The following is a 14,776-nucleotide window of genomic DNA, read 5'->3' as shown; positions in this document are numbered from 1 at the left end:
ATTACAGCTTATTCATACAAAACAAAAGAAGGAATACAGTGCATATGTTCCCACCTTTTACAATCTCGCTTCAGCGCATTTAGCAATTAACATGAGACCCCGTACTGGAGGGAAGACTTGTCACATTCACTCTCCCATCAAAAAATGCATTTTCATAATAATTCCCAGCAAATTAGCCAAATCAATGACTTGGTTGTCATTAGATGAGAATGCAACACAAAATCTCATTAGTTTCCACACTGTCCCCCAGAAGTTCCATTCTTGATGGAATGCTTTTGCCCAAACCATACATGAGGATGAGGTCTGGTGGTGCTTTGTACTAACCCTATCACCCACCGCATTGTCACTCCTGTCTTTGTCCACATCTGCCTGCTCTCTCTGGGCACTCAGACACTGAAACCATCCCTCAATCTTGTATCTCTCTTCAGAAAAGATTAGCTTTTGGCTCCCTAACCTCAAATTCAGCCAAATGAGCTGCAGTAACGGGTGACAGAGACACAAAAGAGGTTCAGCTCAATCAGATGGCAGCCCCATGAGTATTCTTGCACCGAGGCGTTTCCTCCTCCAGTTCTGGGGCGATGGATACTGGACGAGAGGCAGGTGCTGCCCGGGAGGGCCGTGCTCCCGGAGCGGTATGTGCCGCACGCCCGGCTCCCTCTGCTCTCTGCCTGCCTCTGCTTGGGGATGCTGGAAAATGGATTCATTTGCAGATGTAAATAGCGGCTGTCAGAAAGGGCAAGGGATTTGCTTTACATATGAAGAGGGAGGCGGCTCTGCATGCTGTCAGGCTCATTAGAGAAGCAGAGCCCACTAGCTGGGCCATTTGGTAATGATCTACCCACTCCATCCTTCCTTTGTTTCCTTAACAACCCTCTGCTCAGGCCAGATCCCTTAGGCTTTGATATCTTCCCTTCGTAAAAACCCTGTAGCCTCGACCAGCTTTTGAGTTAAGAAATCCAATATACACAGGAAGAATCCATATAACATGAGATATATTTATTTTTACTGAGGAGTAAACTGAGATGGCTACCAAGCCACTTTCATGCACGGAAAATAAAAGGCAACTGATAACCGAGCACGCATCATGGTCACTGCCCACCACAGGTACCAACGGCAGCAACACACTGAGGATCTGTGCTGCTTTTTATTGTCTGGCACACCATTCAGCCAAAGCAAGGTAAAAGGTATGGAACTAGATCCCTTTCTCACTCCCCTCTCCTGGGCCCAAACTCTCTGGAAAAAAGTGTTTCAGCTAGGAGATGAGAGAACCTTGGAAACACAGTTTTGCAGCTTGAATAGATCTTAGATGCTGCTACTAAAAGAAGCCCCCTGCTCTCTTCTCACCCTGAACATTCTTTTCCGTCACCAACTCTAAATCAGCTGTTGCACTTGCATGGCAAACTGCATCAGCTCTCAGCTCCAGCAAAAGATAAATTCTGCAGAATAATAGTGGATTTCAGTAGGACCAACGGGTTGATTGCATTCCTTGCACAGCCGTCTGATCAAACACTATTTAGTGCAAACATGCAGGTGAAGTTGAGAGAGCACAGGTGGAAAAGAACTGAGAGTCTGCAGTCTGCTTCGGGTGGCTGCGTCCTCAGACAGACAAAACTACATTAACTTGACAGGAGCTCATATTGTGTTATGCATCTTGGCCCCCATGGATGCCATGGGCCAGAAGAGATGCAATACAGAGCACACCTGGGAATTTCACCATGTAACTCTGGAGCCAAGCCCACAGCTTTATAAAAACCAATGATTATTAATATGTATGCATATATATATATCAGATTTATTACTGCTAGCACTATGAATCACTGGATTCCTGCAGACTTGTTTCGTAGTTGAAATCAAACTTCGATTTGAGCTTTTTGCATCCTTTACTTTCAGTAGTAGGTTCATTAGGAGTAATATTCATCCCTCATCCCAGTGCCTTGTGTGTCCTTCTAGAGGAGAGTGGGAACACTCATTTCTTATTGGTGTAGTCCTTTTTGTCCTTTATTCTCTGCTATGTTCAGTAATGGCAGGAGTCATATTAAGTGAGCATCAAGTATTCTTTAAAACATTTATGTTGCCTAAAATGAGAATTCTCAAATAATATCCATTGCCCAAAGCATGCTCAAAGAACTTGGGAGATGGTTTAGATTCCTCATTTGTATACAAATACAATATATTGAAGAAGGAAGCAGTAGCATGAAATAAAATGAAATTCCATTCAATTTCCTACAGGTTGCAGTCCATGCTGACCATCCTGTTTTCCAATTTCAGTGTCTCCTTTGAAGTTAATTGTTTGCTAGTGAAAGCCACTGAATAGCAAACGTAATTTAACTCAGGAATAGCTCTTCCTCTGTTCGTCAATTGCCTGTGAACAGCTCCCCCAGCCCAGGAATCTCAAGGTCTCACACTTCCCTGCCATGCATCTCTGATAGGATCTCCTCCCACGGCTCTGTGATGGGACTCTCCTAAGACTGGCTTCAGGCTGCCCTGGAGCACCTGACCTTTACGACTTGAAGTGGCATCTTTTGGTGAATTCAAGGGGTTTCACTTTTTAAAGAGAAGGAGCAAGTGACTTTCTATTTCAGCAGGTAAGGTTTTTGTAAGTTGTTTCTGAATTCTACGGACAGACTTGGATTCCCTTTCTAAAAGGAAAAGAGTGCACTCCAAACTTTTTAACAAAGTCTTAATTTTTAACAGGGATTGAACTCTTCACAGGGTGAAGGTGGGAGAGAGAATTAAGATCCTTTCTTTTTTTTTTTTTTCTAGTCATGCGATAAATGCTTAAAGATAATTTTCTATTGAAGTCCCTTTTCACATCTACACAAATTTGCTTTCACATGCCTCCTCGATCAGGAAGCCATGGTGTCATCATTTTGTCCACTTGGTCGTGATCCACAAGTATAACCAATCAGGATTTCTTACCCATAAGTTACAGCACTTCATCGTTTCTATTAACAACTGCACATTCACTTGTAAATACCACATTCAGGTACAAATGTACAGGAGAATACAAATTTTCTGTAACAAGTCATGCAAACTACATCACTCATGTAAGAGCTCAGGCAAGAATACATTAAAATACATGCAAAACAGTCAAAGAAGTTGGAGATTACTATATTGATGTGTTTATTTTCTTTATTATTCCCTGAGTTGTGGCTTTGAGCTAATAACGTCTTCCCTCTATCGAGAAAGAAAGAATTACATTCTCTAGGAGAAAAATATCATATTACATCCTAAAAAATTCTAATTCTTTGAGTCTCATAAATGGATTTCATATAGCCTCAAATATGTTTTAGTACATAAATGTAAAGAATATTTTCTTGCTTCCCACAAAGAGCTTGGCAAAAACAAACAAAAAACAAAAGCAAACACACAAACAAAACAAAACAAACCTAAGTGGAACAGCTGTTCTCTGAAGACTGCTAACAGCCTGGATAGTACCATTGCTTTTGTGAGGAGAGACAGGAAATAAAAAGGTCAGAACTGTGAGAGGAGTACGAAATAAGTGGAAATCATAGCAGTTCAAAGTTTAATTAATTTTTCCTTTAGTTTATCCTGGAAATGGTAAGACTTTCATATCACCATAGAATTTTGTCCAGGACTTGAATTTAGCTATATTTTTTTCTTAATTCAATGACTTTTCTCTCTCTTGCCCTTCTGTTCTTCTAGTGCTTGGTATTCAGCATGCTCCATTGCCATAAGGAAATGCAGAAGCAGGAAATAAGGGAAACTTAATTAAATTGCAAATCTCCTTAGAAATCTTTGTGATCTACTTTTGCAAGTGAGAAGTCTTTCAAGATTATGCCAATCAACTTTTGGATCCATATCTGAAATAGCTACTGCCATTTTCTTTTATTTTACCATTTCCTCCTTGTATCTCAGCCACTTTCCATTCTGCTGGCCATAGCACAAGAATGCTCCTCACTTTAAGAGTGAAGAGGAGACCATTGGCACTGGGGAGCTGGCAGACTCCACAAAAAACACTGATTTGATAGTTTACTGCTGTAAAGCTATGCAAATCAGTCTCTGAGACATTCCAGAACCAATATGCATTGATAATCACTAAAATCCAAAACCGATCTGGTTTAATCATGACATGCCTTATTAGGTACACATTTCTTTTTTAGTGTGGTGTGAATATGCCTGAGGAAAATTAAGATGCAGTTAACTGCTTCTGTGGAGCATCCCAAGGCAGTGCACTACATCCCTGTCAAATCCATGTAGTTCATATGAGGAATTCCAGTACAATCTCAGACAAATAGACATCTTCTTGTGCATCTTCCCCTGCCTGGTACTTCTGAGTAAAACCAGCATGCAGGTCTCTGGATCATGCTGCAACCAGGCCAAATTCACACTTGGCCAGACCCTCAAGAGGAACCAAGATTTCAGCAGGAATTAAGTCTGTCTGCTCTGCTTGAATAAAGCCTTTGCTCCTTTTACAACAATTTAGAGGCTGCCTGGGACTAGAGGCATGCTTTTCAAAAGAAAATAGCTTTAAATATACTCCCTGGTAACTGGAAGGTAATCCTACACAAATAATAAAGACTTGGCTGTGAAAGTGTTTTTTCCCCTGCTTGTAACTCTCCTGACAGAAAAAAAAAAAAAAACTTGATGCAAGATTAAGTCTGCAGTACCTGCACCTGCACTTGTAGAAAGTGAGATCCTGTCCCAGTGAAAGTCAGTGGGAATTCTGCTCTCACCTCCAATAAGGTCACTGTTTCTTCCTGTGAGCAGTCAGACTAATGAAAGGGACTGTGTACAAATCAGCTACTCCACAAATGCAAATGTTTGTAGGGGATTGCGGCCATGTTTTTAATTATCTCCTAAATTAAAGATTAATTATTTCCAACTGTCAATTGTATTATCTTGCTAATTTGTCCCTGTGTGAGTAACTACGCTGTATGGGCACATGGTGATGTTAACACCACTCGTTTTTAAAAGGGCTTAACTGGGCAAAATGCTGAGTATCCTCTGCAGATTAAGTTCTTTGGAAAGAGCAGATGGTGTAGCAGTCAGCTCGGAGTTTCTAGCACAGAGCTGTGACGGTGGAGCTGCAAGAGCAATCTCTTGCTATGAAATCCAGAGCCAGTTCATGGCTGAAACATTGACAGTAAAAGGAAAAGGATTCTCTATACAAATTCTGGTTTACATCAGAAGAGAATCAGGTTTTCTCCTGTACTAAGCAGGTAGTACATGCTTCGTAGAGTTGGGAGGGAAAAGTCTCAAAGTTAGCAGTCTGCTCTCAAGTGAAGTTCAAGTTGCATTTCCTCCCACATCTTCATCATTCACACATTGTGTCATGAAAAAGAACAGATATTGACTTAGGCATGTGCAGCATTAAATCCAGTGCTATCCAGACATGTTCTGCTTTCCCAGAGGAATACAAACATGGAAACTGGCAGAGATGAAATGCCTTCAGCTTCAGGTAGCCTATGAAACTTAGAACGATTTTGAGGGAGCTGTCATCATTCCTTTTAGTGGCAGAAGCACCCCCCACAGCCTGGCAAAGTGAGTATTCATAGAGACAGATCGAATCCAACCTGGCTTTAAGAAGGAAAAAAATACCGTAATGACAGCTTATTATCTTAAGCCATTGCCAGGTCACATCTCGGGATTCTTGTTAAAGCTTCCATATCAAATGACATGTCATGTGTAGCACTTCATGAACAGCTGCATCTTTGCTGTAAATATTTTATATGACTTTGATTAAACATCTGTTTTGGTTTTTTTTTTTGGCATACTGCAGCCTATGCTTAACCTTGATTTCTGTCAGAATAATGTGCACCTTAGGGTATTTCAGTTTCTGAAATCATATTTAAATAAATAATTAACTTCATAAATAGAGACATTTCACCATAGATATTGATTGTTAAATGGATCTTCTCCAGAAAGAGCAGTCTAGCAGAGTAAGACTTCCTCTTACATGTATTTATGTTCAGCTTCAACTAATGTGCAGGACTTACACAGACAATATGCAGCAACAAAAGATTCTTCTTGAAAAAGCAAGGCCTGAATGGGAAATGGCTGGCACAGGCTTCTTCCAAAGAAAATAAAAGCCTGCATCCAGAGTGTGAGAGCCTCAGAAGTATGTTTATTTATTAAATATCTTATTAAATATCTTAATTAAATATATAAATAAATCAGTATTTATTAAATTGCTGAGCATTTAGCATATCTCTGGCACCTATTCAAAAGTTTCTTTTGTTGTTTTTTTTTTTGCGGGTAAACATCCAGTAATACAGCTGATGGTTGTGGTCAGGGACAGCAGGTACAGCCATTGAGAAACATCTGTAGCTAAGGTTCCTTATTATTGAAGTGAAATAGTAAACTCTAGCTCTGATGCCTCTAAAAGCAACAGAGTGATCATTTGGACATGAACAGTCTTTCCTGAAGAAAAATAATGTTATACTCTGACCTGTGCAGGCCTGAGGTGGGCAAAGCCCTATCTGGATGTGTATCTGCCCACCTGCTCCACAAGGTCTGGCCTTTCTCTCTTGGAGCTTATAGAGGCTTGCAAGAGAAACAGCACATTCCTCAGCTATCAAATGGCAGGCTTGAGGCTTTCTGAGCTTGCCACAGTTTTGAAAAGCACAAGGCCCAGGACAAACGACTCTGTATCAAATTCAATACCTCTTTTTGGTGCCAGCCAGGCCCCGTTTGTAGCACAGGCTTTGTAAACCCAACAGCTATCAGCATGTCAAGTGGTGAAAGGAGAGGTGTGCATGCTTGCTTCTTGTGTTATATGGTTACACACACACTTGCTAGGAAAGCAAGATGTGTGCTGGACTTGTTGGCAGATTTATGGCTGGCTTTGCAATGCTGTAGGTTCTTCAGAGAAACAGCACAGTAGCTTCCTGTGCTGTTATTTTAAAGCAGCTTTTCTGTTACCATTGATCACAGAAGCCGTCTGTAAGCTGAGATCTTTCCGCAACTTAAATCTCAGTGTGAGGGCTCAGAGGAACCCCTTCATCCAGGGAAAGATACATGCTTTGTTTGGGGAGGGGAGTAAAAATAAATTCAGTGCAAGCTTTTTGTCCTTGACCAACTTCAACACTTTCAATTTCCTAGCAACAGTGCAAGTTGCCCATGACAGAAATGAAAATTGCCCTTCAATTCAGTGAGGAAATAGTTCCTCTGTGCTCCAAGTATGATTTGTGTGCCTGTTCCCTACATACTTGTAAGGTGCAGTATTCCACTCTAGGTAATCTGTGCTTTTACCTGGTGTCTTGGAGAGCATATTTTATATGTGAAACATTTACTCAGTTTTTATCCTAGAAATCCATCTCTGCCTTCAAACATACATCTTAATAAGAGAAAAATAACTACAAATAACAAAAGCAACAAAGAGTTTTATTTTACAGTAAAACTTTGCTGAATATTTTAATATGCTCATAAAATCTCAGAATCCTAGAAGACAGACAGCATCAGGAAGAGCTATACAGATAAAGTCCATGTGTATCTGTGTGGCTAATTGGTTGTCTTCTTCACTTTTGGCGGCAGTCAACTGTGTTCACAAGCTATGTTTGTGAAGTAGGAAATGAAGTATTCCCTCATATCTGATTGAGAACAGGCCAAAATATTCTTGAATTTTATTTTTTTTTTAGTCAGTGAGTTCAAAATTAATCAATTCATCCTGACAGTCTGACACTGCTCTTTGCCTAAAACAGGACAAACGAATCTTCCCAGTTTCTACACATCACATTTTTTCACCCTTGTCCATTTTATGCCTTTTCTGTTTGCTCAGCAGTTTACAACCTTAGTCATGGTACATTGCATCTCCCATAGAAAAGACAATACTTACAGTGACAAGCATTCGACATGCTACATGGAGCAAATATAGGCAAAGATAGGGCTAACAGGATGCCATGGCAAAGACAGCTTCGCTTCATGTACTGGAAAACTGGACAGGGAATTTTAATGATATGAAGGTTTTGCAAATGAGAGTTGGATGAGTTTTGGTGATAGTTTCATTAAGATAAGAATTTTTCTTTTTTTCTCCTTCACAGTCAGTATGTGTGTGCCTTTCTCCGGGTTTTTCTCCTTTTTCAGATCTTTGGCTGTCCTATTTCTTTTGCAGTCTGTCTTAACAGTAATTATTCTTTCCCCTTTCAAAAACACTTTCTATCTTGGCCTTTGCACAAGCTACTTACCATGGGAATTGCATCTAACAATTTGTCACCTTTACAGTGTGCCGGTTTTAGAGGATTCATTTTTCATATGCATGATAAAGCTGTTTTCAATGAGAAAAAATGAAAAAAGAGATTCAGCGATACCAGTAGGAGATCATAGAATCACAGAATCATAAGAACTGCAAAATATTCAAAAGATAAACTCCAAAACTGAAGAGAATTCATAACCTCTACAAAACCCATCCACAACTGGTAAGCTGTTGCCACATTCTTCTATGATCTATGAGGGTCCAAAATACTTTCTACCAGAAAGAAGACATGCTCTGTAAGTGAGTGGCCTCGAAGTTAGAAATAGTTAAATATACTTGAGCTTAGAGTACATTACATTAATTTCAGAAGTTTATTAATTAAGGAATAACTCCATAACTCCTGTCCTTAATTCACAAGGCACTGGAAGTTACTGGTTGGAAAGCAGTTTTTCCTATAACTCCTTTTATAGAAGGCTTAAAAAAAAAAAGAAAAGAAAAAAAAAGACAAAAAAAAGATTGGAGATTGTTTTGGCCTGGAGAAATAAATCTGATGCTTTATAGATTTTCACAAGGTCCCTTGCTGTTCTCGTTTTGCAAATCACTCTACATCTCTACATGACTGCTTTCTGTGGAGTTATCTCTACCTTTTTCCCTTAAGATATCCAGATTTCTCTTTAGTGGAACAAGGGAGTCATAACTCTAGCTATATGGCAAAGAAGCAGACAAATATCTCAAGTTCCCTGATTAATATACATACATTGCTAAGTTTCAAGCCAGAAAGAGTGTTATTCAAAATTACAAACTTCCAGCTTAAGGAATAGCTTACAGAAATGCTGACAGAAACTAAAGCTACTCTAACAGCAAGAGAGTGCAAACAACGGAAAATCTGTGTGCCCTTGAACTATTAATTATTCCATCTTGCCAGGATTAAAAGGAACTTATGACTGATCTAAGTTCTGCTTAGAAAACAGAGAGAGAAATAGAGTATTCCCTAAGTCTCTGACTAGTTTAACTATGTATTTGTTAAATTTAAGATCTGCCAAAACCCAGCTATTATTTTCTAGCTGCTTTGTACTAGGCAGCTTCTTGTAAGAGTGACTTATGGAACATTTCAAGACTTTCATACGAGCAACAATAACCATCATAAAACTTGTGGAATATGACGTTAGACTCTGAAATACTCACAGCATATGTTCTGGCAGTATTGTGTACAGCAGCAGATGTATAAAAATATTTTAATTCAATTAACAATGCCATTAGAAATTCCAGGAATAAAATTACATTTGATAGACACGTTGAGAATAAAAATAACTGAAGTTATTGTTAATTTTCCTTATTAGAGTCAAGTCTTACTTTAAGAATTTGTACAGACTTCCTCAGTAATACAAGAATTGGGCATATAGGTTTCAATGTCAGACAGCTATCAGAGTCCTTTTAATCTTTTTGACATAAAACAATTTTCTAACTTGTTTTGACTAGTCCAGCTATTTCAGCTACTAATCTCACCCTAGATTTTAGTTGGTTTGAACAGTGGAACTTTAGCAATTTCCACACAGGAAAACAGTAAGTTAAAAAGGTCTCTCTTAAGGAGAAGGTTTGCTAACAAAGCTCACAATGGCTTAAGTGGGGGAAGACCAGCAATAACTCACTAACTATTATTGACACAGCCCAATCTGTAACATCTTTGGAACGAGTTGGTGCCATGGCTGCCTGCATGGTGGCCGCACTTGTTCTCCCTGGATCTCCCACTCATGAATTAAATTATGATAAAAAGAGCTAGAATATTTATTGCAAAACAAACTCATTTCTGTAGCCCTGATGACAGAGAACTGCCATCGATCACAGATCTGTATTTATGTGTCCCAAAAGGACCTAGTGTGCTTGATTAGGAATCAGATGGGCAGCAAAGAAGATTTATACCACCCTTCCTGGTATGTGGAAATAAAACAAAGCAAACAGGCAGAAACTGATTTCCAGGAAAGACAAGCACTTGGGAACATTAATAAATCAGTGGCTTATTGACACCAATTGAATCATCAACACAAGTAAAATTAGGCATATTCTTCAGCCTTCTGCAATTTCTTCTTTTTCAATTCTGGCATTTTCTGAAAAATAATGGTTGGCAGAAAGGTAGAGATGATAATATTCTTTATGTAGGCTACATTTTCATTTTTTCTTTTCCCTTTTCCCTTTTCAGTGCAAATGAAGGCAAACAGTTCCCACAAACAAAATAGGGAATGCACTGGAGCAAAAAGCCTGTGTGAGTCAGAAGCTGGGGCACAAACAGCAAGGCTTGGGAAGCTCATCCAGAAAATGAGCTTTTTCTCAACCCACAGAGAATTAAAAAAAAAACAGCTAGTTTGTTAGCACAGAAAATCTGTTAAATTATTCTTAATCTAATATTATCCTTTGTTGCTTGTATGGGAGCCAGCTAGAGTAACACAATCACAACTTCTTGCGTAGGCATAGACATTTGTTATGGCTCCATGCATAATTGCATAATTAAATTTAAGTCATGGGTATGTGTGAGATGAGGGGAGCTTGACTTCACAAATGCAGTCCAGAGCCCAACTGCAGTACCCATCAGATGGTTACTGAGAGATCTTGGAGAAAAGAGAGTGTTCAGTGGACATCTGTCCCTATTACAAATCTAAACATGAGCCAAAGGTGTTCCCCTTTGGCAAATGTTCCCTGCAGTCCAGCTTTGAGGCCCATGAGTGACTAGATTAGGACAAAAGAGCAAATAATACAACCCTCCAAGCCTCTATTTGGCAGCCATAATGCAGCTGCTCTGGCTGTAACAGCCATGCAGGCAGCACTGCTGATGGGTACCAACATTTTGCCAAACCATTGTAAGTAATATATGACACATACACTGCTGCACCAGGAATGACACCGTCTTGGCTTCAGCACAGTTTGAAAAGAAAAGCAGTGTTTCTGCCTCCCATACTGCATCTCTGAGGTGCAAGAACACTTCAACTTTCAGAAAAAAATGTACAGCTTTCCAAGGAAGTAAGTTTTTAATGGGTCTCTTGAATATTATTCTTCTTGAATGCTTCTACTTTCACCTTCTTTCTGCTGTGTTCCTCCCAAGTAATGTGAAGCTGTTCTGAGAGAAAATGGCATTTTCTCCCCCTGATCTGAAATTCTGGGAAGTGCTTTTGCTTCAGAAGTTGCTTGTTGGGATTGTAAATTCAAATTACTGCCATATCTTATGGCTTTCTTTTGGCAGCAGAGCAGCGCCACAGAGACCAGTGACATATTTCATCCCAGGGAACGTATCTAGCATATGTACAGTATGCTAGCTGTGAGAAAAATGGACCCCTTTTGTGTGCTACTAGTAATAATGAGCATTAGTAACTAAAAGGAAAACATTTTCAAAAGCTGAGCCAAATGAAGAATAATGATGGTAAGGTAACATAGCAGAAGAGAGAGAAAATTTACTTTCCAAAGGTGCTATAGGTACCCCTCAATGGTGGAATGAAGCGTGTTGTATCACATGCCATTGCCAATACAAACTGATAGTACAAACACAGTCAACACAAACTTGGAAAGCCATTCCATGCAAACACAAAGGAAATGCCCCAGCCTTGGGAGTTTTGCTCTGTGGGACATACTGTATTGAAAGAAAATAATTAGGGACACAAATAATGTGAAAAAAGCCACATTGTAAGAAACCTTGTCTGGAGACTTTGGGTGTGACAGCCTGGTGAGAGCCCATGGGCTCAGAGAGGAATATTAGGAGAGCAAGGCTATCAGCACTAGTAAAACCTTAACAAAACCTGGAAAACTTCAAATAGGAAAGGAGCCTCTAGCCTGAGTCCACTGATCTCATATCTTAATTTATGGGAGGTCACTGCTAAACAACCTCACTATTAAACTTTTTTTGTTGTTGCCAAATAGGTCTGGCAAGCATATTCTCTCTTCACTCTGAAGAGCAGAGAAGATCTCCATACTGGAGACCATTTATCTTGGTTATTCTCCCTGCATTTTTATCCCTTTCCTTCATGCTTTGCCTGTGATTTTGTCTCTGCAGATGTAAGCTTTCTCTGAGTACATGTTCTGTGTATCTTTCTCTCATGCTATTGTAAATTATTTGAGTACCATGGCAGTATTTCTTTTTCTGTTCCAGAGGCTCAGAAAGCCTGTCCTGCAAACCACTGGTCATGCCCATCTTAATCCATATCCCTGCTTCTCATCCCTACCAGCTGCTGTAGGCATCATTGCAGGACAATTCCCACACTCCAGCAAACCAAGTATTTCTCAGGAATCCTTCAGGTAGCATTTTATTTAAGTTACTGGGACTTGAGTGAGGAGGGAAAGAAGAAATCTGACTTCCCATTTCTAGCAACTGAAGTCCTAGGCAGAATTGTGCTGGCTGTTTGTGTTGGTTCTTTTCAAGGAGGTTGCTGTCATTTGACTTATGTGATTTATTCCATGTAAGGTGAAGGAATAAATGAATCACAGAATTTCTTGAGTTGGAAGGGACCCTTAAAGGCCATCTAGTCAAACTCCCCTGCAGCGAACAGGGACACCTACAGCTACATCAGGTGCTCAGATCTCCATCCAGCCTGACCTTGAGCATCCCCAGGGATGGGACATCCACCTCCTCTCTGGGCAAAGTATGAGCAGAGGCTTTAGGTCAGGATCTCAGTGGCATTCATTTTCTGAGTTGCTTATCCTAGCATTTTTATTCTTTCACTTTTCAAGCCTCCTGTAGCTAGGAGTCCCAAGTGACACTACCAATAAGTGCTGTTTTGCATCTTCCTGCAAACATGGAACTACTGCTGAAGCACTGAACCAGTGCTGTTCCCAGCTCCATTGTGCCACTCAGCCAGGCCCTACAACACCCAGGCACCAGAGGACAGCAGTCAGGAAGGCTTTCTGAATTAGATTTTCTATTCTCTCTCAGAGATATTTAAAAGTTTGGGCAGCTACATCAATTTCTTCTTTCCATTCTCTTTTAATTTGAATGCAGAATGAAATGGAAGTCACAATTTCTGAAGCATTTTGGTATTCAGACCCATACAATTCAAACTTCTGGGGGCAAGCCAGAAGAGAGAACGAGCACTTATGAAAGCCTTGTTTACAGATTGCTGCCTATCAGTCCTCTGTGGCTGGAGCAGAAAGGCAGAGAGCCCCTTGCAGTGCTGAGCAATTGCTAACATCAGTGACTGACTTAGTGAATTTATTGCTATCCATTCTTCTTCCCAGAATCATCACTCAATCTTTCCTACCTTGCCCTAAAATATCATTTTGATTAGACATCTGAATGGAATGAAAAAGAGTCATAAAATGGCACAGCATAGACAGAAATTAAGTTTAAAAGTGATAGGTCTCTTTCAGATTCACTAGAACATAAGCTTTGCTCCTTCTTTCTGCCTTTTGCTGTTTGCAATGTTAAATGGCTGCAATATAATATCTAATCTTAGATACTCTTATTTACTTATTTTAAATATATTTCACCAACCCTCTATTTCTGATTTACCACTTGACTACTCATAACAATATGCCTTAATTCTTGCATAGGCAGAAAGTACCAATGGAATCAGATGAATGCAACAGTACAGTTCCAGCAAGTTGGACAATGCTGATCCATGCTGAACAAAGTAGCAGTTGAAATAAAAATAAATATTTCTAAAGCAGAACTTTTAACTTTTAAAAAACAAACCACATATAATTATAGAAGTCTTCATTTATGGTATTTTGAGGCTCATGAAATCTAATTAGTATCAAATGAATTGTCTTGGCATTAATGGAAGTAAAAAGGAAAATTACATCCACAGTAGGATATCTATTTAATATAGGCATTCTTATTATATAGTTACTGTGTGTATGTGTATATTGAAAGGATTATTCATGAGTTCATAGAAATGGCCCAAGAGAAGCTCTTCCATTTTATGTAGAAAGATTGTAACTGAGGCACAAGGCTAGTGATGATGCTCAGAGCTGCACTGCAGCTCAAGGGATGGTGAGAACAGTCTTGTTAAACCTCCCCTCACACTACACTCTCTCATTTGTGCTCTCATGTGTTCTTTTCCCTTAAGTGTTTGATTAATCAAGTTGCACTACAGCCCTGGCTCTAGTAGTCTATACAGAGCACCTTTATAGGCACACATGACAGAATATCATTGCCACTCTTCAGTCAGCAAGGATTATTCAGTCATATGGCAGGACTGCAGCTGTATCACTCCCTGAGTCCCATCAGGACTGTAGCAGCAGTAACTATCTCAGTTATTAGTGGAACAATAATAAAAAAATAATCCTGTTGTGGCTTTTAAAGTCCCTTATTCCATCTAAGTAGCAACAGTGATAACTTCAATTTACAACCTCTTTTTTTTTAATAATATTTAATAGATAAATTTGCTTTCCACTTGGGGTAAGGGGGCTTAGTCACACTTGAAGCTCCCAAGGGAGAGACTAAATTAACTTACATTGGAAGTGGATCTGGCCCTGTATGGCTACATACATAGTTCATGTAGTTAAACATGGCAAATGTAGTGGGACAGCTGCTTATCTAGGTCCTGTGAAGTTATCAGAATAACCAGCAAAGTACTCTTATTCATGATTCATGGTTCATTTATTTACAATAACGTTTTGCATAACAAATAAATGAGAATT

The sequence above is a fragment of the Lagopus leucura genome, unplaced genomic scaffold (genome assembly GCF_019238085.1).
Source record: "Lagopus leucura isolate 7727_CA_CO unplaced genomic scaffold, USGS_WTPT01 Super-Scaffold_100004, whole genome shotgun sequence".
Lineage (NCBI taxonomy): Eukaryota > Metazoa > Chordata > Aves > Galliformes > Phasianidae > Lagopus > Lagopus leucura.
Note: the sequence above shows the minus strand (reverse complement) of the source record.